The sequence below is a fragment of the Gossypium hirsutum genome, chromosome A02 (assembly GCF_007990345.1).
Source record: "Gossypium hirsutum isolate 1008001.06 chromosome A02, Gossypium_hirsutum_v2.1, whole genome shotgun sequence".
Classification (NCBI taxonomy): Eukaryota; Viridiplantae; Streptophyta; class Magnoliopsida; order Malvales; family Malvaceae; genus Gossypium; species Gossypium hirsutum.
The window spans coordinates 101,722,602-101,747,839 of record NC_053425.1 but is presented as its reverse complement, the minus strand read 5'-3'; the positions used below and the strand labels follow the sequence as shown (position 1 = coordinate 101,747,839).

The 25,238-nt window shown below is 36.7% G+C and overlaps 1 protein-coding gene across 1 annotated transcript in view; it reads right to left on the bottom strand.

Annotated features, from left to right (window-relative positions):
* LOC107919864 (uncharacterized) overlaps positions 1-25,238 on the bottom strand; it is a 59,768-nt gene that overhangs the window by 18,760 nt on the left and 15,770 nt on the right. The gene's annotated exons all lie outside the window — the stretch shown is intronic.

The window sequence follows — 25,238 nt, the reverse complement described above, 5'->3', positions numbered from 1 at the left end:
AGTCAAATTTGATATAAGTCCCTAGCAAGCCCTATATTTCATTTATTTCACAATTTCACCATGTATAATTTTCTAATTTTCAAATTAATCCTTATTTGACAATTTCACCAAAAATCACTTAACAAAAGTTCTTTATCTATCAACAACTAACCATTTTCTTCCATAAAACATCAAAACACATATACATTCATTCATGGAAAAAATCTAATAGTATAACAGTTTCACAAATTAGTCTCTAGGCTAGCTAGATTAAGCTACAACGATCCCGAAAACATAAAAATCATTAAAAACGGGATAAAAATTCACTTCCATGCTAGGACTTTAAGCAACCGAATAGATGAACCCTAATAGCTTGTTTTTCTTCTTAAATTTTCAGTGGAGACACCTTGAAGAAGATGAAAAATTTTTTGGTTTTATTTAATTTAGCCTTATTAATCTATTTACTAAATTAGCCTTTAAAATTATTCCAAATTTCAATAATACTAAGCCATGTACATCCATTAACACCATTAATGGTCTAATTACCACATAAGGACTCACACTTTAAGGTTCTATAGCTATTTAATGCCTTTAGCTACTAGAACTCAACTTTTGCACTTTATGCAATTTAGTCCTTTTTATTAAATTAAGCATGTAAACGGTAATATTTCTTAACGAAATTTTTATATGGTAATACTAACATACTTTAGATAATAAAATAATAATAAAATAAATATTTTGATGTCAAATTTATGGTTTTGAAACCACTATTCTAATTTCACTAAAAACGAGTTGTTTTAATTTAGAGGTGCCGGAGGAGACACAACATGGGGTGAAGGTGGCAGAGTTGCAAGATTTTCTTGCTTGAATCTATTGAACCATTGGTTCATCATTCCCAAAAATAAATTTTTTATCTCATCACCAACGATTGTGAAATAGACGCACTGTTACTTGCGTCAGGATTCGAAGCTTGAACATTATCTTCAGCTTCATTAACTATAACTTGATTTGATTCCGCTGACATGTTGAATCTATAAGAAATAAAATATTAGAATGGATCAAAAACATCACACTATCACATGGTATATGTGGCATGTATATACTCAATATCACTTCACTACGCTAGTCCTAAAATCGACTAAACCGTAGCTCTGGTACTACTAAATGTAACACCCCTAACCCATATCCATTGTCAGAATAGGGTTACAGAGCACTACCATAAAAGCATGCATTTTAAAACATTAAAATCAATATAGCATAATCCATTCATATACATGCATAAATTCCCTTAATCGAGCCTTCAAAGCCTTAAAAACCCTTTGGAAACGATTTGGGACTAAATCAAAAACATTTGAAACATGTAAGAAAAAGTTAGAAATTTTCAACTGCAGGGGTCACATGGCCGTGTGGCCAGGCCGTGTCCCATCCTGTGTCCATGTAACTCTCTGAGTTGGGATACACAGCCAAGCCACATACCCGTGTGCCAGACCATGTAACAATCGAAATGGCCACACACACCCGTGTACAAGGCCATGCGCTAGGCCGTGTAACTGCCTGACTTGAAACCTTTAAAACCTATATGGGACACACAGCTAACGCACAAAGCCGTGTCTTAGGCTGTGTGGATAAGACATTGGCAAAAATCAAGCCATTTCCTTCACCCACTTCAAGCATATACCTACAAGCCATTTGCACCCATAACCATGGCCTCAAAACATGGATAAAATTACTAATTCAAATGAGAAAATCCCATTAAACCAATATGCTATATAGGCACCTCAATCACAATCAAACAACCTCACCTAATCGTATGCATTACTACACTTAAAACATTCACAAATAATTCAATTTTCATATTAAGGCATACCATAATTGAGGCCACAAGAAACTCAACATAACATACCATTTTAATGTTCTATCAACAATCAACCAATGTGCCTTTCATGGACACCAAAATATATCCAACATTAACAACTAAACATGTAATATTGATCCATTTCTAGCAAAGAACCTAATTCATTCTCGAACCAAAACAATTCACAAGTGTTCATTTTCATACCATTCTAATTGTACCAAAAAGATTTCTACTTACAACCTTAACAAAGTACCTAACAACTTAGTTTAGTATATTGACATATTGTACGAAAACAACCTATATAGCCATATATACATGCCACTACCCTAAGAGACACAAGAACTACCAACATTGATGGATAGTGTGAGCTGAAGGTTTGATTTGTCCGAAAGTCAGCATCAACGATCTACAAAACAATCCACAAAAACTAATAAGCTTATAGAGCTTAGTAAGAGCATAATATATCATCAAATTTAACAACAATTGACTACGATTCATATTTTACTCGAGTTACAGTTATTGAAGTGTAAACAGGGGCACTTATGTGCAATTCAGGGTACCAAAGTACAAACAAGGGCACGTATGGGCAATTCAAGGGTACCGAAGTACAAACAAGGGCACGTATGTGCAATTCAGAGGTATCGAAGTACAAATAGGAGCATGTATGTGCAATTCAAGGAATAATTAACTATAAGCATTTAGTTACATAACTATAATATGAAAATAAAAGTATAAATTCAATTACACATTTAAATACTATGAACTTACATTGTCAACTAGAGTGTAGAAATACGATAGAGCTAATCCGTGATTTTTGCCTTTCCTCCGTTTAGATCCGATTGATATTTATCTTGATCTAAATAAATAATTATATTCAATTAAGTGCTTCAATCAATCTCAAACATTCAATTCAATCCATAATCCATATTTATGCATAATTACAATTTTGCCCCTAACATTTTAACTTTTCACAATTTAGTCCTCAAGTTCGTAAAATAAGATTTAAGTAGTTTCATTCATATTTCATACTAGTAAAATTCACTAAGGACTTCTAGTAATTCATACAAATTAGTATTTCACAAATATACCATGGTATTTCATTACTTTTACAAATAAGTCCCTAAATGACATTTTATTCAAAAATCCCTTTACAAAACCTGTTTATTTAACAACAAGGACTCATAATCTTTCATTAAACTTCAAGAAATATGCAAACATGCTCATGGTAAAACTCTAAACCTTTAACAATTTTGTAAATTAGTCCCTAGGCCAGCTAGATTAAGCTACAACAATCCTGAAGACATAGAAATCATTAAAAATAGGACAAATCATGCAAGCATTAGAAGTTGTTTGTAACAGCCCGATTTTGGGCCTAATCAAAATAGTGGTTTCGAGACCACAAATCCAAAGTTATAAAAATCATTTAATTATTATTTTGGTGTTATAGCATGATTATTTCAATGCATGAAACATTTGGTGAAGTAATTTTAGCGTTTGTGAGCTTAATTACGAAAAATGACTAAATCGCAAAAGGGAAAAAGTTGTGATTTGCTAGAAAATAATGTTAAATTGCCATGGATCATAAAGTAGGGGTATTTAAAGTGCAAATAGACCCTAGGATGGTGCTTGGCCGGCCATGAGACAAGGAAATTAAAATAGTCAAATGTTAGGTGAAGTTTGGTGACTTATTTGGCCAAAAAGAAATAAAAGAAAAGAAAATAAAGATGATATCATCCATTTTTCATCTTCTTCTCCACTAAAAAACACCAGCAAAATAGAGGTTTGAAAGATTGAAAATTTCAGCAAATTGTAACCCTCACAAGTAAGTGATTTTGATGGTCTTTCTTGATGATTTTTGTACTTTTAGAATCCTTGTAGCATGAGCTTTCAAATGAGGGGACTATTTTGCAAAATGGTTAAAATTCTATGGTTTTCCCATGAGAGTGGTCATGTTATCTTTTGAAATTTTATGGAAGAAAATGAATCATGGTTGTGTAATAAACAACTTTTGTGAAGTAGTTTTCATGGAAACCCTAACTAAGGACCGTTTTGCATAAGTTGTAAAATAGGTAATAAATGTGTGAGATAATGAGAATTGTGGGCTGCTCCTAGTATAAAAAGCATTCGGCTAGGCTTGATTAATGAGAAAATATGATAAAAATCTATTTTTGGGTCTAGGGGAAAAACGATCATTTTTCCCAATTATAAATTGTTGAGTACCTAGATCGATAAAATGATTAAATGTGTGAATTATTATTATTTTAGATCAAGAAATACAAAATCTGAACCTAGACCGGGGGACATGCATCGGCCACATCATGAATGCCAGCGTAAGACATGTCTGGGACATGCATCAGCCTCGTGATATACAAGCTAGTGTAAGACCTATCTGGGACATGGCGTCAGGTTATTGTGTGTCAGTGTAAGACCTGTCTGAAACATGGCATCAGCCTCGATATAGGAAAGTCAGTATAAGACCTGTCTAGGACACAGCATCGAATTTAATGTGCTAGCCAGTGTAAGACCATGTCTGGGACATGGCATCAGCATTTTATCCCATGTTCGGGGCTATTAAGTATCCGGTAGTGTAACACCCAAACCCGGCCTAGACGTTATGGCCAGATCTGATGTGTCACATGGACTTACGACTTAGTATGCATTCGTTGGTTTAAGTGATTGGGGTGGTCTTTGTAAAAACAACGGTTGAATGAAAAGCCGGTTTATCAATCTTTAGGCTATCCATTTGTTGTCCTTGTTGAGTCTTGAAAACATTCATTAATTTTGAAAACCCGCGCAGCCTAACACTAGCAGTTTCGTCATAGTATAAATATAATCAGAAAATAAAACCATAGCAGAAAAAGAAATTTAAATAGTAGCCTTATTACAAATTAAAACCCAAAATTAAATCAGATATAAAAATAATAAAAATAAACTAACTTAGAAAAACCAACTTTTGCAGATGATGTGGCCACTCCGAATCCCTCACAGCTCCAAGCCCACTATGGTTGGGGATTTCCTGCAGAGATGAAAATAAAGGGTGAGTTCGGTAAACTCAGTGTGTAACATAACCCAACCATAGCCCAAAACAGATCAAACCTCTGAGTCAGACTTATCTGGGCCTTGGCCCAGTACAGAAATCAAAATGAAACCCATAGGCCCATAGCAGATACAGAACAAATATATCATGAATGCAGAAATCCCAACCCAGAGCCATCCATAACACCCCTGTACCAGCCATACACCATGTGGGGAGACTACTCGACCCACCAAACAGCTACACACCACAGAAATTGCAGCGAGGCTGCCAGATATTGTGACGAAGTCACCAGATATAGATATTCTGCCTAGGCCACCAAAATAGATATATATATGTGGCGAAGCCACCAGATTGTAGCGAGGCTGCCAGATATTGTGACGAAGTCACCAGAACAGATATAGGCGAGGCCACCAAATTGCAGCGAGGCTGCCAGAACGCTTCCTCCATCAATATAAACCCATGTCCCATGCAACAGAAATAATATGTCATGGCATACGTATACAGAAATAGAACATCATGCTTTTCAGAAAAAAATAACCCTAGGGGTAAAATCGTAATTTTGCATGCATAAGGTTATTTCAGTAATTATTACCTATTGCTAAGGTTTCATGCTCATTCTAACGTTTACCAAGTAATTAGAAGTACTTACCTCGACTTTTTACCAAAGTGGGCCCGTTGGCCTATTGGCCCGTTTTCGGCCCATTAAGCCCAAAAATACCGTTGTGCACGAAAATGCACACTCTACACTCTAATTATCCAAATGCACCATATTTATTAACAACTGTCTCATGAGCACTAGCACGCTCGCGAGTTCACAAAATACCAACGTTTCGATATTTCGGCTTTTACCGATTCAGTCTAAGGGAGGGTGTCATTTACACACCTGGTTGATGACGATTGATGACGATATCTCCCACGCGATAATCCTACAATCGATCACTAACACATTAGACTTACGAATTAATGATAACTAACATAAATCCACGTCAACTAACCCAATCATCACACAAGTTAGTCATTTACACACGAGGGGCAAAATAGTCACTTTACCCTCCAGGGGTAAATCGGTAGTCCTACCCTATAAGGGTATTTTAGTAATTCTACAACTTATCCACTTGAGCCTACAAACCCATTGGGGCCACATGGCCCATTTCAGCCCATCGCGGCCTGAAATAGCCGTCCTGCTGCTAGAGTAATGAGAAATACACACCTGTTAGGAGACTGCAATTAATTTGCGCTCCAAACACTCTTAGCTGACGCCCAACCCAAATGAGCACGTCACAAAGTGAAAGGGATCAGCCAAGAAGGGTATGCCTACTCTCCTCATGGTTTGCTCTATTTAAAGCCAGTTCTCCATCTACTCTTATGTTAGCTTCCCGATGTGGGATCCCTTTATCACCAGAGTTTAAAACAACACCAACTCTTGCCGTCCCAACATAGCAAAATAATCAACCTTTGCGTGCCAAGGGATTCGAACCAAAGTCCTCTCACATGCAAACTCACACCACCACCACTAGGCCATCAGGTCATTTGTGTCATAAATCCAACACATTAAACTTTAAAGCGCACCTACTTGCTTCCAGATTTATTGAAAAGAAAAACCAAAATATATTACAAGAGCCAAGACTTGAACCTCGGACCGCTTGCTTCCTCTATGGCGTCACTTCCTTGTCCCCTAAGTGGCGCCACCTTGCCACTACACCACACTCCTTTTTGTGTCACATTTTACCCCTTTACTCTTAAAAGCCCAAACGCCAATTGCATCACCTATTCATAAAATTAAAATTCTGAAGACTACCATGGATTTAACTTAAGTTTGGGCCTTCCAAAGGCCCACTAACCTACTAAAATATATATTTTAACCAACCAGAACACACACAAATTTAAAAAAAAACAGAAACACAGAAAACCCAAAAATTGGGGCGTTACAACTCTACCCTCCTTAAAGAAATTTTGTCTTCGAAATTTTACCTGAATCAAACAGATGAGGATATTGTTGACGCATCGCCACTTCTGGCTCCCAAGTAGCTTCCTCTCTCCCATGATTACGCCACAGCACCTTTACTAGCGAAACTGATTTCCTCCTCAAAATCTTAACATCTCGATCCAAAATCTGCACAGGCTCTTCCTCAAAAGTCAAGTCTATTTGGACCTCGATCTCTACAACCGGCACAACATGAGTAGGGTCAGAACGATACCGCCTTAACATGGAGATGTGAAAGACATCATGAATCCTATCCAACTCTAGAGGTAGCTCCAATTGATAAGCCACTGGACCCGCTCGCTTAAGAATCCAATAAGGCCCAATGAACCGCAGACTTAACTTGCCTTTCCTCCCAAACCTTAATATTTTCTTCCAAGGTAAAACCTTCAAGAAGACCATATCACCCACAGAGTACTCAATTTCCTTGCGCTTCAAATCTACTTATGACTTTTGTCTATCAGATGCTTCCTTCAACCGGTCTCTAATCAACTTGACCTTATCCTCAGTATCTGCCACCAACTCAGGTCCAAGAACCTGTCGTTCACCCAAGTCGGTCAAACAACTAGGTGTACGACATATTCACCCATATAGTGCCTCATAAGGAGCCATTAGAATACTTGCTTGATAACTGTTGTTGTATGCAAACTCTGCCAACGGTAAGTAATCCTCCCAACTGTCTCGAAAGTCGATAACGCATCCCCTCAACATGTCTTCCAGAATCTGAATAACCCTTTTCGACTGACCATCAGTCTGAGGACGAAAGGCTGTACTAAAGTTCAACCACGTACCCAACACCTCATGCAACTTTTGCCAAAACCGAGATGTGAATCTAGGATCTCGATCAGAAATGATCGACACTGGCACTCCTAAAGTCGCACTATTTCTTCCACATACAATTTGGCTAACTTCTGAAGTGAATAATCAGTGCGGACAGGTATGAAAGAGCAGATTTGGTCAACCTATCCACAATTACCCAAATTGAGTCCTTTTTCGACGGTGTCAAGGGTAACCCACTCACAAAATCCATGGTTACCCTCTCCCACTTCCAAAGTGGTACTTTCTCTGCCTGTAAAAGTCCGGAAGGTAATTAATGTTCAGCTTTCACTTGCTGACAACTCAGACATTTTCCCACAACTTCCATTACCTCTCGTATAACACCCCTTACCCGTATCCGAGGCCGGGCTAAGGTACGAGGCGTTACCAGACAAACATACAAACATTAAACTAAAATACGAGCCATAAAATTTTATTCATATTTCAAAGCGTTCATTCTCTTACACATAGTCCCTTATTTGAGTCTACGGAGCCCAAAACATACTTTAGAAAGGGTTTGGGACTAAACCGAGAACTTACGAAAATCTTGGAAATTTCATGCTTTAAGGCTCCACACGCCCGTGTCCCAAAGCCGTGTTCCATACACGGCTGAGACACATGGTCATGTCTCTGCCTGTGTGGAATATACCTAGGCTATTTTCCAAGCTTTGGTCAACCTTGATCTCTTACACACTTATACAAAATCAAAAGCATATAACATGGTATTCATTTAATAATTAAACATCCTTAATTAAACCACAAACATAGGATTTGTATGTCATCATACATGTGTCTCTCATACTCATTTTACCTTGTTTATTATAGTACCACTTATACATTTATACCAAGATTATCATCTTACCAAATATCTTCAACTTAATCTTCAAGCATTCATATTTAAAGCTAGATCATATCTTTATAAAATACCACGATTCAGATGCACAGAATAACATGTTTGCCTGAAACATTTCAATTCAATTCCATACCCAACAAGCATTACATTGAGACTAGTTATATATATATATATATACATGTCATGATACATAACATTCTCTTTTTGTTTTCTTATAAACACATATCATTTATTTCATTATATCAATATTTCATATACCATAGTTTCCATGTATTCCACATATATTTATTTTCCTCTTCCTCCTCTCCATTCCACATCCTTAATGTATATAGCATTCTTGTAAGTACGATTTCACAATTTACTAATAAATGTTCACATCAAACTGTCCACACGAGTCATAGTCACTTAATTATTTATAATTCGAGCTACAGAGCTCCAAATTAAGATTCGTAAATTTCCCCTAAAACTAGACTCACATATTTCCACCATAAAATTTTCATAATTTTTGGTTTAGCAAATTAGTACAGTTTATTCATTAAAATTTCCCCTGTTTCACTTTTTGACAGTTCTGACCTCTCTTCACTAAAAAATAATTATCTCACAGTACAGAACTCAGTCTTCTTGATTTATCTTGAAAATAGACTCATTATGGATTTTAAAAATATAATTTTGAGCCTCTAATTATTTTTCTCCAAATTTTTGTGATTTTCCAAAGTCAAAACAGGGGATCACGTAATCATTCTGAATCAGTCTCACTAAAACATAAATATCTCAAAATATAGAACTCATTTGCTTTGTATGTTTCTTTTATATAAAAATAGACTCATTAAGATTTAATATGATATCTCATTCAGTCTCTGATTCAATTTATACTATTTTTGGTGATTTTTCAAAATCACGTCACTGCTACTGTCCAAAACAGTTTTATTGCTAATTTACTCTTTTACACTTTCTTTGTATTAACCTCATTTTAACATACATATCACAAATCATTTTCACCACATTTCATACATCACAAGTATAGGCCCATGATCACAAGGTCACCATAAAATCACCATAAAATCATCACAAGGTTACTTGTTTATAACCTTACCACATCATGGTCACTTAATGAACACATCATTCACATAACCAAGTTCCTGCACTTATTCATCACAAAACTCACAAAGCAATACATAGAGAGTCTCCCGTTGAACACTTCGGATCAATCCTCGATACTTGGTGGTTTCAGCACATAGCTCCACCCATCATATAGTTCGGCTCTCTTGTACACATGGTGAACACTTAGTACCACCCATGTGACCTAGCCAGTTTATCTCGTAGCTCTCTTGTCTACATGGTGTCCTTCACTTGGAACCACGCATGCGACCTAGCTACATATATCCCGTAGCTCTCTTGTTTACATGGTGTACACATAGTATCACCCATGCGACCTAGCTACATCATAATGTCTTGTAGCTCTCTTGTACACATGATGTGCACTCAGCACTATACATGTGACCTAGCTACATACCATCTGTATCATCCAATCTTTCCGAAGATTCAACCGGGATTTCTCTCTCTTTTCCAACAATTTCACCAATCAAGTAATTATCCACAAACATATTTCCAATATTTTTATAAAATATCATAATACTAATAGTGATGTATTACTTACATATAAACTTACATCTCATTTAATATCAACGCAATAACATTAAATTACACATTGTCTTATTAAAAATCATATGAACTTACAGTTTCCCATAATATCCATAATCATAGAAATCACATTTATGTATGATAATTCAATGCACTTCATGTACCATAGACATATTTTAAATCAATTCATAAACTTGGAACCATAATCATTTAATTTAACATAATTCAATTAATTCACTAAATTTAACTTTCAAATATAAATTACAGCATTATTGTTGTATTATTATCATACCAACTTACATACTTTCAACACCTCGGAGATCATAGTAAATATATCAATTTTACATTGAAACATGCATAAATTAATGCTTATTATACATATGAACTTACCTTGATATTAAAACGGCCATTTTACCAACTTTCCCAATTTTTGATTTTTCTCTCATTCTAGGTTCAAATCTCGTTTTCCGGGATCTAAAACATCATATTTTACTTATTTAATTAATGTACTATTCAAAACTGTCCTTAACTCAAACTTTGGAAAAATTAAAATTTTGCCCCTAAACTTTTGCATATTTACACTTTTTCCCCTAGGCTCGGGAATTGAACTTCATCCCTTATTCTTATGTTTTATGACATGATGATCACTTTTCCCTTCTATGTCAACATCAAATTCTCACTCTAACATATACTTATGACTATTAGGTATTTTTACCAATTAAGCCCTTTTGCTCGTTTTCACTTAAAACCGAGTAGCACAAGTTGTCTAACATAATTTAAAACCTCATATTGTATCATAAAACACCAGAATACACAAATTTACCTAAGGGTATTTTTCCAAATATGAACCCTAGGTTGAATTATTGCTAGCATAAGCTAAATCAAGTTACCGGGACTCCAAAAACGTAAAGAACTTGAAAACGGGGTTAGAACGGACTTACAATTGAGCTTGGGAAGCTTGAAAACCCTAGCCATAGAGTCTCCCTTGGTATACACGTCCATGGTGAAGAAGATGAGCAAAATTGGCTTTTAATTTTGTATTTTAATTCATTTTACCCCTAAATGACCAAAATACCCTTACTACAAAACTTTCCAAAAATTCCATCCATGTCCAATTTTTGTCCATAACTTAGAAATTGGTCAAATTGCTATTTAAGACCTAATTAATATTTCAAATCAATTTCATACTAGAAACTTCTAGAATGCAAGTTTTGCAACTTATTCAATTTAGTCCCTAACTTCGAATTAAGCACTTTATGCATAGAATTTCTTCACGAAATTTTCACACAATCATGCAATCATATCATAAACCTTAAAATAATCATAAAATAATTATTTATATCTCAGATTTTGTGGTCCCGAAACTTCTGTTCCAACTAGACCCAATTTTGGGCTATTACATCTCACTTCAATCTAGGCCACCAATACAACTCCTTTAAGTCGCGATACATTTTACTCCCTCCAGGATGCATAGCACACAGACCTCCATGAGCTTCTTTTAGAATTGCTTGCCTCAAGTCAGAGTCCTTCGGAATACAAACTCTACCTCGGTAACACAGAATTCCTTCACTGTTCAGTCCGAACTCAGAAGTATCCCCATTCTTAACCTGCCAGAATCGAGAAACTAGGGACTCATCCCTCGACTATTTTTTCTTAATCTCATCCACCCAGGTCGGCCTAACCTGCAGTTCTACTAACAGACTATCGTCGCCATACAGACTCAAACGAGAAAACATGGCTCTCAGATCAGATACAGTTCTACTACTTACAGCATCAGCCACCACATTAGCTTTGCCTGGGTGATACTCAATCGCGCAATCATAATCCTTAAGTAACTCTATCCATCTCCGCTGCCTAAGGTTCAGCTCCTTTGAGTCAGCAAGTACTTAAGACTCTTATGATCTGTGTATATAATACACCTTTCTCCGTACAGGTAATGTCTCCAAATCTTAAGCGTAAAGATTACCGCTGCCAACTCTAGATCATGAGTAGGATAGTTAACTTCATATGGTTTAAGCTATCGCGATGCATAAGCAACCACTTTACCCTCTTGCATAAGCACACAGCCCAACCCTACATGTGATGCATCATGGCATACGGTAAAATCTTTTCCAGACTCTGACTGAATCAGTACAGGTGCCTCGGTCATAACTTTCTTCAACTTCTCAAAAGATTCCTGTTGTTTCTCAGTCCAAACAAACGATACTCCCTTCCTTATAAGCTTTTTCAAAGGCGCTGCCATCACAGAAAATCCTTCCACAAACCTTCTATAGTACCCAGCTAAACCCAAAAAACTTCGAATTTTATACACTAACCTCAGTGGCTTCCATTCCAGAATCGCTTTAATCTTTCGAAGGTCCACATTGATCCCTTCAGCAGAGACAACATGCCCCAAGAAAGTTACCTCTCTCAACCAGAACTCACACTTACTGAATTTCGCATAAAGCTCTTTCTCCTTCAGCACTTACAGCATAACACGAAGATGCTTATCATGCTTCTCCTCAGTTTCAGAATAAACCAGAATATCATCGATAAAGACGACCATGAATCGATCCAAGTATGGTTGGAACACTCGATTCATCAGATCCATAAATGCCGCAGGTGTGTTTGTCAACCCAAATGGCATAACCAAGAACTCATAGTGACCATACCGAGTTCTGAATTCCATCTTGTGAATATCCACCTCCTTAACCCTTAATTGATGATACCCAGATCGAAGGTCAATCTTGGAAAATACTGAAGCTTCTCTAAGTTGGTCGAATAAATCATCGATTCTCGACAGTGGTTACTTGTTCTTAATCGTCAGTTTGTTCAACTGCCGATAATCGATGCACATCTACATTGACCCATCTTTCTTCTTTACGAACAACACTGGTGCTCCTCACGGAGACACACTTGGTCTAATGAAGCCTCTATCCAATAACTCTTGAATTTGGGCTTTCAGCTCCACCAACTCCTTCGGTGCCATCCTATAAGGTGCAATGGACACCGGTGCCGTTCCAAGCAACAAGTCGATTCCAAACTCAACCTCTCGATTTGGAGGCAAACCCGAAAGCTCCTCTGGAAAAACATCTTGAAAATCCTTGAAGGTTCTAACTTTATCCACTGTCAGATCCTCAACCGATTGGCTTACAAATTCCAAATAAGCCTCACATCCCTTTCGAATCCACTTCTCGGCTCTCAATGCTGACACCACATTAGACAGATAATCTCTACACTCGCCTATCACCAAAACCTCCTCATCCTTTGTGGTCTTTAACATTATTAGCTTAGCAGCACAATCCAGAGTAGCCCTATGCTTAACAAGCCAATCTATTCCCAAAATGAGATCGAATTCTCCGAAAGGTAGCTCCATCAGATCTCTAGAGAAAACTTTTCCTTGAGTTTCTATGAGCACATCTCTATATAGTTTATCTACCCTAACCAAGTGACCCAAAGGACTTAGTACAGATACCCCACTCACGGTCTCCTCAGAGCGCACACCCAGCGACCCAGATATAGCACATGTAACATATGAATGGGTAGATCCAACATCTATCAACGCAGTGTATGGCATACTGGAAATCAGAAACATACCAATTATGACGTCAGGTGCATCACCCTCCTCTCGGCGACGAGCTGCATACACCAACGTCGGCTGACGAGCCTCAGCAAATCTAGCACCCTTGCCAGGCGCTCCTCTTCCTCGATCGTTTCCATTACCACCTCTCCCTTGCCCACGTCCTCTCGGAAACTGTGGTCCACCCCTCACTGGTTGAGGGACCTTCTGCTCTAAAACTTGAACCTAATCTAGTTCTTGGGGACAATCCGTAACCCTATGCTCCATAGATCTGCATCAGAAACAAGCACCAAAACGTTTCCTTCACTCGCCCATATGCATCTTCCCACAATTCCTACAACCCTATGGTCTAACAGCATTCATCGGTACTGCTCGAACTGGCTCTATTACCCTTGCTCTCTTAACATTCCTATTCATACCACCTGAAAGTCCTGAATCTCTCCTAAAATGGTTCCGATCTTTCTCACGATTCTGTCTTTTTGTATGCTTCACTTTCTTAGCTATCTTAGCTTTCTCCACTAAAGCAGTGAAGTTACGCTCCCTCTACGGTCTTTCAAACCATCCTCGAAGCGTACGCTACGCCTCATACCCTGTAGCGACAATCCCAGAAGCATACCGGCTCAGCCTCAGAAACTCAGACTCATACTCAGCCACTGACTTACTCCCTTGGACCAGGTTTAGAAATTCTGTTCGGCGAGCGTCCATGTAACTAGCCCAAACATACTTTCCTTTGAAGGCTGTCTTAAACAACTCCCAAGTCACACTGTCAGCAGGAATTCCATCTCTCACCGTGAGCCACCACTGATAAGCCTCATCCCTGAGTAACGATATGGCTCCCTTCAGCTTCTGCTCCACAGAGCAGTCCAGATCATCCATAATCCGCTCTGTGTCTTCTAACCAATACTCAGCCACATTCGGATGCTACACCAGATACGCCACTAAATATCTCTGCTCCATTGGCTCGGAGCCACTCAGAAATAGACCCTCAAATTTCGTTTCCCGTACTTGCCCTAGCAACCCTTTCTAAAACTCAGAGCATTGCCTGGGACAGAGCATCGTCCCCGGCACCTCGATCATGAGACTCTACCTCTGTTTCCGGTGGTACCGGTGCATCTGCTGCTGGCACATGTCCTGAAGACGAAGATTCAGCCTGAGCATTACCTCGGCCACGTCCACAGCCTCTTCCACGAGCTACTCGTGTACTCATTTCATATTATATGATTAAGAATTTTATGAATCAGTTTAATATTTTAGTGTTTATTACAGCTGTCTTATGAATAACAGTAATTCAGAGTTTGAGTTTGTTTCCTTTTGCGGTAGCCTAGCTACAGTCTCAGTCTACTTATCAGAGTTTCTATAGTTCCAGTGTTACCCTAACTAAAGTACCATGATAAGGTTTTGTGCAAGCAAATAACAAATATTTCAGAAACAATTAGAAAGGCTCAAAAAACTTACAGAGTTGGGTTGGAGATTCGGTGGGCCACCTTCTAAAAAAAACCTAATTTTAGAAAACCGATTTTAATCTTTAAAATCATATATTTATAAAGAGAAAATATTGGAAATATTCTCGAAAACAATTTATAATCAAGTTCTAAAAAATGATTTTCGAAAAGCTTTATTCAGTGTTTCTTTACAAACTCTCATTTTTAGACCTGTTCCACAGCCGAGTTTTTGCAGCTTGGCTCTAATACCACTAAATGTAACACCCCAACCCGGACTAGACGTTATGGCCAGATCTGATGTGTCACATGGACTTACAACTTAGTATGCATTCGTTGGTTTAAGTGATTGGGGTGGTCTTTATAAAAATAGCGGTTGAATGAAAAGTCGATTTATCAATCTTTAGGCTATCCATTTGTTGTGCTTGTTGAGTCTTGAAAACGTTCATTAATTTTGAAAACCCGCGCAGCCTAACACTAGCAGTTTCATCATAGTATAAATATAATCAGAAAATAAAACCATAGCGGAAAAAGAAATTTAAATAGTGGCCTTATTACAACTTAAAACCCAAAATTAAATCAAATATAAAAATAATAAAAATAAACTAACTTAGAAAAACCAACTTTGCAGATGATGTGGCCACTCCGAATCCCTCACAACTTCAAGCCCACTATGGTTGGGGATTTCCTGCAGAGATGAAAATAAAGGGTGAGTTCGGTAAACTCAGTGTGTAACATAATCCAACCATAGCCCAAAACAGATCAAACCTAGACTTATCTCGGCCTTGGTCCAGTACAGAAATCAGAATGAAACCCGTAGGCCCATAGCAGATACAGAACAAATATATCATGAATGCAGAAATCCCAACCCAAAGCCATCCATAACACCCCCATACCAGCCTTACACCATGTAGGGAGACTACTTGACCCACCCAACCGCTACACACCACAAAAATTACAGCGAGGTTGCCAGATATTGTAACGAAGTCACCAGATACAGATATTGTGGCTAGGCCACCAGTACAGATATATATATGTGTGTGTAGCGAAGCCACCAGATTGCAACGAGGCTGCCAGAACACTTCCTCCATCAATATAAACCCATGTCTCATGCAACAAAAATAATATGTCATGGCATACGTATACAGAAACAGAGCATCATGCTTTTCAGAAAAAAAAATAACCCTAGGGGTAAAATCATAATTTTGCATGCACAAGGGTATTTCAGTAATTATTACCTATTGCTAAGGTTTCATGCTCATTCTAACGTTTAACAAGTAATCAGAAGTACTTACCTCGTCTTTTTACCAAAGTGGGCCCGTTGGCCCATTTTAAACCCATTAAGCCCAAAAATACCGTTGTGCACGAAAATGCACACTCTGCACTCTAATCATCCAATTGCACCATATTCATTAACAACTGTCTCACAAGCGCTCGTACGCTCGCGAGTTCACAAAATACCAACGTTTCGGTATTTCAGCTTTTACCGATTCAGTCTATGGGAGGGTGTCGTTTACACACCTGGTTGATGACGATTGATGACGATATCTCCCACGCGATAATCCTACAATCGATCACTAACACATTAGACTTACGAATTAACGATAACTAACATAAATCCACGTCAACTAACCCAATCATCACACAAGTTAGTAATTTACGCACGAGGGGCAAAATAGTCATTTTACCCTCCAGGGGTAAATCGGTAGTCTTACCCTACAGGGGTATTTTAGTAATTCTACAACTTATCCACTTGGGCCTATGGACCCATTGGGACCACATGGCCCATTTTAGCCCATCGCAGCTTGAAATAGCCGTCCTACTGCTAGAGTAATGAGATATACACACCTGTTAGGAGGCTGTAGTTAATCCGCGCTCCAAACACTCTTAGCTGACGCCTAACCCAAACAAGCACGTCATAAAGCGAAAGGGATCAGCCAAGAAGGGTATGCCTACTCTCCTCATGGTTTGCTCTATTTAAAACCAGTTCTCCATCTACTCTTATGTTAGCTTCTCGATGTGGGATCCCTCCATCACCAGAGTTTAAAATCAATACCAACTCTTGCCGTCCCAACATAGCAAAATAATCAACCTTTGTGTGCCAAGGGATTCGAACCAAGGTCCTCTCACATGCCAACTCACGCCACCACCACTAGGCCATCAACTCATTTGTGTCATAAATCTAACACATTAAACTTTAAAGTGCACCTACTTGCTTCTAGATTTATTGAAAAGAAAAACCAAAATATATTTCCCCTAAGTAGCGCCACCTTGCCACTACACCACACTCCTTTTTGTGTCATATTTTACCCCTTTACTCTTAAAAGCCCAAACGCCAATTGCATCACCTGTTCATAAAATTAAAATTCTGAAGACTACCATGGAATTAACTTAAGTTTGGGCCTTCCAAAGGTCCACTAACCTACTAAAATATATATTTTAACCAACCAGAACACACACAAATTTAAAAAAAAACATAGAAAACCCGAAAACTGGGGTGTTACAGGTAGTATTCCAAATGGTTCAACAAAAGATTTATGATTTATATCAAAATGAGAAAATTTATGACCATGTGGTGAGTGATACAGGTACCTACTTGAAATGTATGAGATGTATTGGATGGGGATGAGTAAGTTGTGCTTATATCTATTGATGGTTTGCATGAACATGCTAGGAAAGGTGATGAGCATTTTGTTCTATGATAATTAGTTGATGTTTATTTTCATGCAACTTACTAAGCTTTATGCTTACCCGTTTTCCTTTCCATTTTCTTATAGTGCCGTCAAAGTAGCCCGTGGATCATCGCATACATCGGAGAAGTTAGTCACTCCATTAGTTGAAGCTCTTGGTATAGTTAGTTCTTTTATTTTGATTATGGCATGTATATGATCTTGACTTTTGAGTTTTGTGTCATTGTTAATTGGCCAAATGTGTTGGCTTAATTTAATACTTGACTCATTTTGTATAAGGCCATAAAAAATGGCCGATATTGAAAGTTATTATATAAATGCAAGAAAACCTTTCGTGAATGTGAAATTGTTGGTGTGGTTGAATAAATGAAATGTATATAGATCATAGTTATGGTTGTTTGGTTGAGAAATCATGTTATGTTAGATTTTGGTATGAGGAATGGTGTTAGATTGTGTTTCAGGGTGGCGAAGGGCTTCGTAGATAGCCTTATATCATCCACACGAGTAGACATAAGGGCGTGCATCTAGGTCGTGTGTGACACATGGTCAACCCCATGGGCATGTTGTTTGGCCATGTGTCCCCTGTACCTCGAATTCACAAGTCAATATGTATGGTAGTAAACACACAAGTAGAGACACGACCGTGTGCCTCAGCCTTGTGGAGGTGCCTTGGCCATGTGCCCTTAAATTGTTGCTGACGTCAGAAACAAAATGTCAAGGTTTTTATATAATGGCTAGAACACAGGCGTGCCATGGCCGTGTGAGGGACACTGGCCATGAGTAACAGCCTGATTTTGGGCCTAGTCAGAATAGTGGTTTTGGAACCACTATTCTAAGGCCAGAGAAATTATTTTATGTGCCATAGCATGATTAGATAAGTGCATGAAAAATTTGGCGAGTTGATTTTAGCATTTTTGAGCTTAATTATGAGAAAGAACTAAATTGGATAAAGTGCAAAAGTCATGTTTTATTAGCTAAAGGTGTAAATTGACTATGAATCATATTGTGGAGGTATTTAAAGGGCAAATAGACCCTTTTGAGAGAGGTGGCCGGCCATAGGAGACAAATAAATAGAAAAGTCAACATTTGGTGGAAATTAGGTGATAAAAATTGAATAAAATAAAACAAATAGGAAAATTTGTCAATTTCTCATTTCTCTCCCTCTTTCTCCACCAATTTTTCTTCAAGAAAATAGCCATGGAAGCTCAAAATTTTTAGCAACCTTATACTCTTGCAAGTAAGTCTTCTTGGTGGCCTTTCTCGATAATTTTTGTGTTTTTGGAACCCCTAAAGCTTAATCTAGCTATTGAGGGGATTATTTTGCAAAATGGTTGAGAGTCTAGGGTTTTATCATGAAAGCATATGTATTGTTAACTGAATTTTTATGGAAGAAAATGAGTCATGGTTGTGTAATAAACAACTTTTGTGAAAGGATTTTCATGAAAACACCTAAAATGGACCATTTTGTAAAAATGGTAAAGTGAGTGATAAGTATGAGTAATAATGAGAATTGTTGGCTACTTTTAGTATAAAACGAATTCGGCTAGGCTTGGGTAGTGAGGAAATTTAATAAAAATCAATTTACAAGCCTAGGGGTAAAATCATAAATTTGTGAAAGTCTAGGGGTAAAATGGTCATTTTGCCAAAGTATAAATTATGAAATGTATTGATTAATATGATGATTAAAATAGTGGATTTGACCATTATAGATCAAGAAAATTGAGATTCGAGCTTTAATCGAAAAGCACAAGGTTATGGACTAAAATGGAATAATTGGTCGAAATTTTCATTCGAGGTAAGTTTGTGTGATAATAATAATGCAATGTTATAATTGAATTTTAAATTCTTTATTGTTATTATTATATAAATTGTATGTTGAATTTTAAATGCTTTATTGTTATTATGATATAAATTGTATGATTGATTATACGGATATTCTTGATGAAGATTCGACAAGTACATAAGCAAATAATGTGATGTTGTAGCATATTTTAATGCTTTGATAATATGTACATTTAAATTTTTTATTACTATCATGAAAGTATGAAATGTATGATGGAAGAATAAATGACAATATGAGCAAGTGCGATGACATTGAATTAGACAGGAAACCCCGTTTGAACCTCAGGAATAATATAGGATACACGGGATATATCATGAGGAACTATATGGTCTGAACTCATGAGTTATGTCTAAGTTCATGAGATAAGTGATATATGTAATGTGGGTTCGGGTGCTGACTATGTGATCAGACCCATGAGTAACTCGCTGAGTGAGCATATCATGTTAATGCTTTGGGGTCCAGGTGCTGACTTTGTGTACAGACCCGTGAGTAGCTCAAATGCAAGCATTACATAATATGTGGTAGCTTTAGCTACATACATTACACGCTATGAGTTGGTTCTAGCTGCGTATATGGCACTACGTGCAAGTTTTCATGTATCCATTAGTGTTCCTAGTATTCAACGGGTGATTCAAGGAAGGATTTGGTAATGGTCCCAATGAGGTATGTCTTTCGTGAGAACGAACTTGAGTTATGTTACGAATGAGTACAGGTATGTAGAAAAACTCAATTGAATATGAAATCCAAGAATGGTAAGTCCATAAGTATTGTGAAATGATTTATGTTAATTTGGTGGACTATGATATATGTTTATAAATGCATAGATTTCTAATTTAAAAGAAATGAAGGTGTGATGAACTTAGTCATCATCATTTTTGTACTAAAACTGTTTTGGAAAGTAGTTGTAGTCCAAATTTGAAAATTCACCGAAAATTGTGGAAATTGAATTTGAGGTTGAATAAAAATCAAATTTAAGATTATTGAGTCTAGTTTCACATAATAAATGGTGTAAGAAAATGAATATCAAATTATGAGATATTTAAATATTGTGAGACAGAGTCAGAATGATTTCGAAATCCCCTATTATGATTTGAGAAAATCATTTAAAATTGTAAAAAAAATATTTGTGGGTTATAATTTATATTCTTAAAATCCTTAATGAGCCTATTTTCAATAGAAATAGATGGGAATGTCATCCAAGCCCCGTATTATGAGATAATTAAATTTTAGTAAAGAGGGGTCGGAATTGTCAGACAACAAAAAAAGGGGTAACTTTAAAGAATAAAATGTACTTATTGGCTACACTAAAAACTCTTAAAATTTTATGGTAAGAAGATACATGAGTGTAGTTTCATGTAAAATTAGCAGATCTTAATTTGGAGTTCCGTAGCTCTAGATATAAATAAATTAGTAACTATGACTCGAGAAAAATAGCATGACCAGAAAATAAGTAAAAGTGTAATTATAGTCCTATTACCTTGAGAAGCATGTTGGCATATTACTTATTATTTTCATATGGACTTACTAAGCTTAAAGCTTACTCCCTCATTTTCATTTCTTTAGTGTTGTCAGGTCGGCTCGGGGTTAGAGATTGTCGTAAGCAGCATCACACTATCAACCTATTACCGTTGGGGTATTGATAAACCTTAGGTGTATTTGAGTGAGTGGCATGTATAGGGACTTAGTTATTATGATGTGTATTCTTCTGATTTCGTCAAGATGTTGGCTTAAATTGATTCGTTATGTTTAGCCATGAGACGTGGCTTATATGGGTGATGGCTTGTAAGCCAATTTATCCAAGCTATGTATTGATGCCTTGCGATGTGGTCATGTGAGTATATCTGTTTGATATGAATGGTTAGTGTTATGGTATGTATGCTTGATGAATGTCTTATGACTAAACGAAGTGGTCATAATCAGAGAATAAAAGTGTGATATGGCAATAAGTCTAAAATGCTAAAACACTAAATTGGTTGGAATGACGTAGGCAAGCATGTCGTTTGTGCATGTGAAATATTGTCAAGCATGTCGTTTGATTGTAAATTGGTATGTTTAGACTTGGTATAAAATGAATAAGCAAAACATATGTATGACGACATATGAATATTACAATTGAGTCTAAATGGAGGATGTTTAATTATCTAGTTGATGCTACAATATATGTGTCTATAATGTATTCAGGTATGTGAGGTATTAATAGCAATAGAAGGCTTGGAAAATAGCCTAAGTGTTGGCCATACGGGCAAAGACACAGCCATGTGTCTTAGCCGTGTGGAGGACACGGCCTAGGACACGGGCGTGTGGCCTGGCTGTGTTTTCAAACTATTTGTTGACATCACAAATAGAGAGTTACACAAGCTGAGGACACGAGCATGTCCCAAGCCACTCGAGCGTGTCCCAAGCCACATGGGCGTGTGTGACCACACGGCCCAACCCACACGGGCGTGTGACTCTCCAAAGCGAGAAAATTTGTTGAGTTGTCCAAAGTTTATCAAAAGTTCCCGGTTTAGTCCCGAACCACCCCGATGTATGTTTTAGGCCTTGAAGGCCTGTATAAGGGACATGATGTGCGTGATAAGTTTTATATTTATGATTGATCGTACTTGAAAACTAACTATTATCACGATGAAGGCAAGCGCACCTATCGAACAGTAGTACAGCTTATAGCAAGACCAGAATGTCGAACCCGCAGGAACTAAAAGTACTAGTATTAACCTTCTTTTTATTATCTAGCCTAAAAATAAGGGGATTTTCTTTATCTAAACTAATTAACTAAACTAAGCATGCACAGAAATTAAATTGAGGAAGTACTTTTGGGAAAACTCATTGATTTAGACAATACCCAAGGAAGAATCCACCTTGACTTCACTTGTTATTTGACTCTGAACTAGACGATTTATTCACTTGACTCGATCCATAGAAATCCCTAATTTATACTATTATCTCTCTCGAGACTAACAACGTCTAACCCTAGGTTGATTAATTGAAATCTTTTTCTAATTAAAACCCCTAGTGTTGCATTAACTCGATCTATGGATTCCCTTATTAGGTTTGACCCTAATCCGGCAGATTTATGTCGCCCTATGTTTAGGGGTACAATCAACTCCGCTTAATTATGCTAGATCTACTCTTAGACAGGGACTTTTGCTCCTTTGAATAAGCACATCAATACTTGAGTCAATATCCTGTAATCTTAAAGCAAGAATTAAGAACACATAATTGAGAACAAATTAAGTATTTATCATATAATTCAGAAAATAGTAATAAGATCCATCTTAGGTTTCATCACCCTTAGGTATTTAGGGGATTTAGTTCATATGTGTAAAAGAAAACATCTCAGAAGAATAATAATAACAAAACATAAAGAAAACCCAAAAGCCCCTGAAGGAAATTAAAGGGAGATCTTCAATCTTGAAGGAGAATCAGGCTTCTAAGATAGATCAATCGGCTTTCTTCGAGTAATTTCTTGCCTCCTTCTCCGTATCCCGTTCTTGGTGCCTTTCTAGGGTGTTTATACAGGTTTTAGAATGTTCCAAACCCTCAAAAGTGGGCTTTTCTGAATAGAACTAGACTTGGGCTCGACAGGGACACGGCCGTGTACCACGCCCGTGTACAAGTGCTTCAACTCGTGTTAGAGTCTATTAAATAGACACAGGTGTGTGGTCTACCTGTGTGAGGAACTCCAGGCCGTGTTGATTTCCCATGTTGACCCATTTTCTCTGTTTTTGGCCTGTTTCTCGCTCTTTTTACTCTCCTATGTTCACCTAAGTATAAGACATGAAATTAAAGGATTAGGAGCATCAAATTCCACAAATCTAATGATAATTCATCCAAAAAAATGCTAAGCATGGGATAAAAATATGTATAAATTGTGACTTATCAAATACCCCCACACTTAAGCGTTTGCTTGTCCTCAAGCAAAATCCTCAACTCACAACCAAAATAAATTCTTCTCAATTTATAATTCTCATTAATAATGTCTCAAAATAATCCACAAGCAGTCATGCATTGAAAATTTAACTAAAAGAACATTAAAGTTTCAAATTGTCAAAGTCGAGCATTTTAATTATAAAATTATAGGCATCCCCCTTTATCTAAGTAAATATCTTTGATTCCAAATTGACGATGGTTGACATCCTCACTAAAGGTTCACTCAAATCACTCGATGTGTTTAAGGTTCAAATTAAGCACTCCTTAGTCAAACATGAAGAGTTATTACCATAGGCTTACATGAAATCAAATCTCCACCATTATAAATGAGATGATACACAAAAGGTCTTTGAAAGGTTGTAATGGGCTTTGGGTTAAAGGTGTGGATAATGGCTGAAAAAGAAACGGTTAGAATCGAGATTAACTTGATAAATTACCTAATTGGAAAAACAATTAACATCAATTGAATAAACATGAGCTTCATCTCATAATATGGAATTAAATACTTAAGCTTAAAAACAAAGAATTACTACTAATATGTATGTATGTATTTTTTTTAAAGAATAAGCATAAATATGGAAAGTACATAATAAGAAATAATTCAGGGACTAAAAAGAATGAACCTAGCTAGGTAATAATTAAAATTAAATCTCGATAAAAAAGGAGTTAATAAACATGGGAAAAATTCTTAATGAATTAAAAAGGGTTAAGTTATGGGTTAAAATTTAGGTAAATTAAAAAAATAGTTTGTTAAGCTCAAAGGGGTTCACTAAGGGTCAATTGTGTAGGTAGGCTTTTTATTAGGAAAAAATGGGTTAAAACCTAAGTGTCTTTATCATTTTAGTATATCAAATCAATGGTGTGGTCTCGACATGTATAATTGATGCAAGTTCTAGAATAACAAATCAATGTTGACACACTCATGATCAATAAAATCAGTGAGCAAGAAGAATATATGCTCTAAAAGGCTCAAAATCTCACATAAATTATGGATATTTGATGTCAATCTTGTAAATTCAGAACTTCAAGATAATACCTCAATTCAGGGAAAGAACCTAGTAATTTTAATTCTCAAAAGTTTCAACTAATCATACTCAATTCTCTAATGTCTTAAAGTTTAAACAATCAATGCACAGTTGCCAATGATTTAATTTAGAACATATCAATAAGAATTATAAATCAATCAAAATTTACTCCAATAATGATATGAGAAAATTATTTGAGAACAAGATAAAAATTTAGGGATTTTCTGACAATCACATAAACAACCTCCCCACACTTAAGATATACATTGTACTCAATCTACAAAGTTCTATAATAGCAATATAAAGATAATATCAAAAGAGAGGGAGAGAAGCAAAACTACCTTGAAATTGTGGATGAAATCCTTGGATTAGTGAGAGTGAGAATTGTAGGTAAAGCTTATGAAAGGCATAATTCTGAGAAAGTAAACACCACTGTGAAAGAGAATTAAGGGATAATTCGATAATAACCATAAGGATAAGTAGAGTTTGAAATATAACACAGAAGTCTTCAAAAATAAATAAGAGACAATGGAATTTTAAATAAAATAGAAATAAAAATAAAAATAAAAATGGAAATAATAGTAAAATAA